Source organism: Portunus trituberculatus, unplaced genomic scaffold, assembly GCF_017591435.1.
Source record: "Portunus trituberculatus isolate SZX2019 unplaced genomic scaffold, ASM1759143v1 PGA_scaffold_280__1_contigs__length_35027, whole genome shotgun sequence".
Lineage (NCBI taxonomy): Eukaryota > Metazoa > Arthropoda > Malacostraca > Decapoda > Portunidae > Portunus > Portunus trituberculatus.
The window spans coordinates 26,140-30,563 of NW_025541448.1; the positions used below are offsets into that span (position 1 = coordinate 26,140).

At 40.7% G+C, this 4,424-nt stretch overlaps 1 long non-coding RNA gene across 1 annotated transcript; it reads right to left on the reverse strand.

The window, feature by feature from the left end:
* Nucleotides 1-1,435: 1,435 nt before the first annotated feature.
* LOC123500458 lies at nucleotides 1,436-2,329 on the reverse strand. The gene is made up of 2 exons (XR_006673320.1): nucleotides 2,257-2,329; nucleotides 1,436-1,552 (listed from the first exon to the last, which is right to left on the reverse strand). It is a non-coding gene; the product is annotated as an uncharacterized LOC123500458 (long non-coding RNA).
* Between the last annotated feature and the right edge of the window lie 2,095 nt (nucleotides 2,330-4,424).

A 4,424-nucleotide genomic window follows, 5' to 3' on the forward strand; every position in this document is an offset into this window, starting at 1 on the left:
CTTTCTCTTTCTCTCACTGTCAGGGAGGGATGTGCTGCACACACACACATCCCATGCTCTCTCTCTCTCTCTCTCTCTCTCTCTCTCTCTCTCTCTCTCTCTCTCTCTCTCTCTCTCTCTCTCTCTCTCTCTCTCTCTCTCTCTCTCTCTCACACACACACACACACACACACACACACACACACACACACACACACACACACACACACACACACACACACACACACACACACAGACAGTCAGTCAGGTGGGTGGTCCTTAAGAGATAACAGTGCACAGGTGGGTGGTCCTTAAGTCAGGGTCAGTCTGAAGGGTGGTCCTTTAAGAGGTGCCAGGGTCGGTTGCAAGGGTCAGTCAGGAGGGTGGTCCGTAAGAGGTGCCAGGTTCGGTTGTCAGGGTCAGTCAGAAGGGTGGTCCGTAAGAGGTGCCAGGGTCGGTTGTCAGGGTCAGTCAGAAGGGTGGTCCGTAAGAGGTGCCAGGGTCGGTTGCCAGGGTCAGTCAGAAGGGTGGTCCGTAAGAGGTGCCAGGGTCGGTTGTCAGGGTCAGTCAGAAGGGTGGTCCGTAAGAGGTGCCAGGGTCGGTTGGCAGGGTCAGTCAGAAGGGTGGTCCGTAAGAGGTGCCAGGGTCGGTTGGCAGGGTCAGTCAGAAGGGTGGTCCTTAAGTCTCTCTCCACAGTAATCACAGATCACTTCATCTTTCTTTGAGTCACTTTCACGAAAATGTTTCCAGGCAATACTCCGCGTGCGATATCTTTTGCCACTCATGATGATTGATGATGTTGGGCCCGTGGCCAGCGGGTAACGCAAGACTGTCCGGGTCCTGAATGTATTGGTACGGCAACAAACCAAAACGCTTACCATGTTGTTTGGCTCGCGCACCAACTATTTATGACAGTTCCACAAATCGCTTTTTTGTGCTTGGAGCGCTCGCCAACCTAGTTGTCTGGCTTACCAAAAGGATATAAAGCGTCGGAATGGTTGGTAGTCCCGCATAGCTGTGGTTGGTGAGCGTGTGAGTGAAAACCTGGTGAAAACGTAAACAGTTTCGTTCGATCAGCTGATAACATGTCTCAAGGAAGAGAAAAGTTGACGTCGCTAACCAGCGACCAGAAAAGCACGTTGGTTGATCTTATCAACCAATTCAAGGTCGTGCTTGATAAAAGTGGTAATTACTCCATGATAGCTAAAAAACAGGAAGCTTGGGAGACAATTACCAAGAAGTTCAATGCAATATGAGCAACACTGTTAATCAGTTTTTTTTTTTTTTTCCAGACTCATCACTGCCTATGATCACATTTTCAAAAGTAGACACACACACACACACACACACACACACACACACACACACACACACACACACACACACACAAGGTATAATGATTAGCATTAAAAGTAGATGATTAAGTTTATTCATTCTTACATACTATTTGTACTTCGCAATACCTACATTATACACCATAAGATCTTATATATGCGTGGAATCCTCACTCGTCGCAATTCTTCCATTTCATACATTTCTTCATCTATGATTTCTTCTAATGCAGCCATGGTACCTGAAAAGTGTAGTTTTTAATGATCTGAAGAATACCTAGCTGCATTTTGAATGGTTGTAGGGCATAGGTATGTTAGATTTGGGTGGGGGATAGGTGAGGTTAGGTTAAAATATGTTTGGTTTGTTTTAATTTCTGCCAATCTAACATTTCCGCTTTTTCATATTGACATTTTCCATCGCAAATTGATGCTTCAGAAGTTATGACAATAAATAGGTTGGTTAAGTTACCTTGGTTAGGTTAGGTTAGGTTGGGTGGGTTAGGTTAAGTTGGCTGGGTTATTGTTTGCTTGGTTAGGTTACATTAGGTTCGTTAATAGGATCCATTCACTAATGTGTAATAAATCCATCAATAATGTCTTCTGATGTGTAGACCACCACAGAATCGAGTGTTACCTGCAAGCTCATGAAGGTACCGTTTATACCTTTCCTCCATTGTTTCATCGGTCACCTCTTAATAGCCTTGAACTTAAAACTACAAATATACTCAATATACAGCCTCATGATCATTTTCATTTATTTAATCGTTTTTTTTTTTTTTTCCTGGGTATGAGCTACGTACATGATATCTCGGCTTCAGTCTACTCCACTCCTTCAATATTATAGCTTTTGCCCTTTAATTCGTCCACTTACCTTTCTTAATAGTAGAAGCACACAGTAAGAATTCATGTAATGATATATAGATAACAAGATTAATCATATACTTACCAAATTTAGTCAGTGAAGTAGAGATGTGACGAGTCGATTAGGCTGTTGTTGATGTTTGACGTGAACTCACAAGGCGACTACAGTAGACTTCAAAAATTAAAACGTATGCTCAATATAGCATAAGAAAAGCTTTGCTGTACCATCAAAAAAATTTGACATGGTAAATAGAATGAAATAAATTTAATTACAGTTAGCTTCTTTTTACATTTGGAAATTTAAAATACAAGGCGGTAGCTTTGGTCGCCCGGACACTTGACCAATGTTTTGCAAAACCCCTCGACCAAAGTTCCAATCTTTGGTCCACTAGTGGACAAAAAACAGATGGAAAAAGGCATTCTGGAACGGCACAGGACACAAATTGCTTGGTTGGCTGCCTAACGGACCAAAAAGAAGTAATTCAGGAACCGGCTGGGTCACCGTGCACATGTGGTCACTGGCGTCTGGCGACTTGCTAACGCTGCCAACGAAAACTGTGAAACTGGCTAATTGCCAACTGTGAAGTGACTGAGTAATCCTACTCGTCGCGTACTCGTACAGGTCTCTCTTTCCTTCACCCAAGCCCGTGTGTTGGACTGTTGGCACTGTTAGGCTTGTTCTTAGGAATTGGACTATTCCATTAATGTCTGGGTGGTTGTGCGGCATGCACCACCTTCTTCCCCAACAAAATACCGAAAAAAAAAATACTCTTTAGTTTGAAGGCCTGTATTACATTTTCAAAGCATAAATTGAACATGTAATTGAATTTTGAAAACCGAGTAAACCGAGTAGTACTCACTCAAATCCAAAAACCGAGTAAACCGAGTACTACTCGGACCGAAACTGCCATCCCTACCTCGCTCTCTCGCTCGCTTTGCCAATGGTAAAGCAGGGTCACCAGAAGGAGGCCTGCCCTCCAGCTGGGAAAGGCCACGTTGGCCACAGGAAGACCACGTGGTGTGTGTGAGTCGTGGGCTAGTTAAGCCACAAAGGTATGTGTTGTGTTTTATTGCCAGTAATAAGGTGTTTTATGTGTTTTATGCAATATGACTGTATACGTGAGTTTTGTCGGTGTTTGTACTTGGTTTTGTAATTGTTTTCAAGGGTTATATTTCTGGTGTTGTGTCCACTCGTATGTTTCTCCATGTTGTGTGAGTTCGTTATGAGCCGCGTTGGTTAAAGTTCCTTTGTTTCTCATTTTTTTCCTTTCCACGTGGTTGGTTATATCTGACCACGTGGGTACGGGCTACGGAGAGTTGCGGGAGTGTTATCCAGGCTTATTTTTTCCGTGTGATGTGATTTTTTTTTCTTTCTTTATTTGTAAATTGTAAATAGTAAGTTATGATTAGATTAAATAAATTATTATAAGTTTCCGTTGCCTTTGCTTCATTTCATGTGGTTATACTTTCTTTTCTGTGTCGTTCCCTGAACCTGAAATATATATTAAATTTAGGGTGAAATAACCCGTCGAAAGTGGGTAACGTGACATATATATATATATATATATATATATATATATATATATATATATATATATATATATATATATATATATATATATATATATATATATATATATTGTTTTACTTACTTTTACTTTATTAGTACTACTACTTATACTACCATTACTACTATTACTATTTCTGCTACTGCTACTACTACTACTACCTACTACTACTACTACTACTACTACTACTACTACTACTACTACTACTACTACTACTACTACTACTACTGCAACTCCTGTTAGTGATAATAATGATAGTGGTACATTGCAAAACATGTTATTTTAGCACCATTACTGATGTATGCAGTGTGCTGCCAAGACTGAGCTGTTATATTCTACTACCAGTTATGCTTTAATACTTCTTATCACTACTACTGTTTGTGGGACCAGTACTATCATTATTTCTATTAATGTAATAATATTTATCATTCTTATTATTTATTATTATATTTATTATTTTTAGACAGAGTTACCAAACCACTGCTACATCATAAGGTCCGCTCGGCGCAGCTACACAGCTGTATTTTCTTTCTAAGTTTCCCTCAAGCCTACTACTATTTTTCATGAGTAACCTTTAAAGCACACTTTTTGCCGACAATACTCACCCTCACATTGAGGACGCTAATGACATAGCACTAGATATCATTAATCAGCTTCATGGACACATTGATTCTGATATCATCTC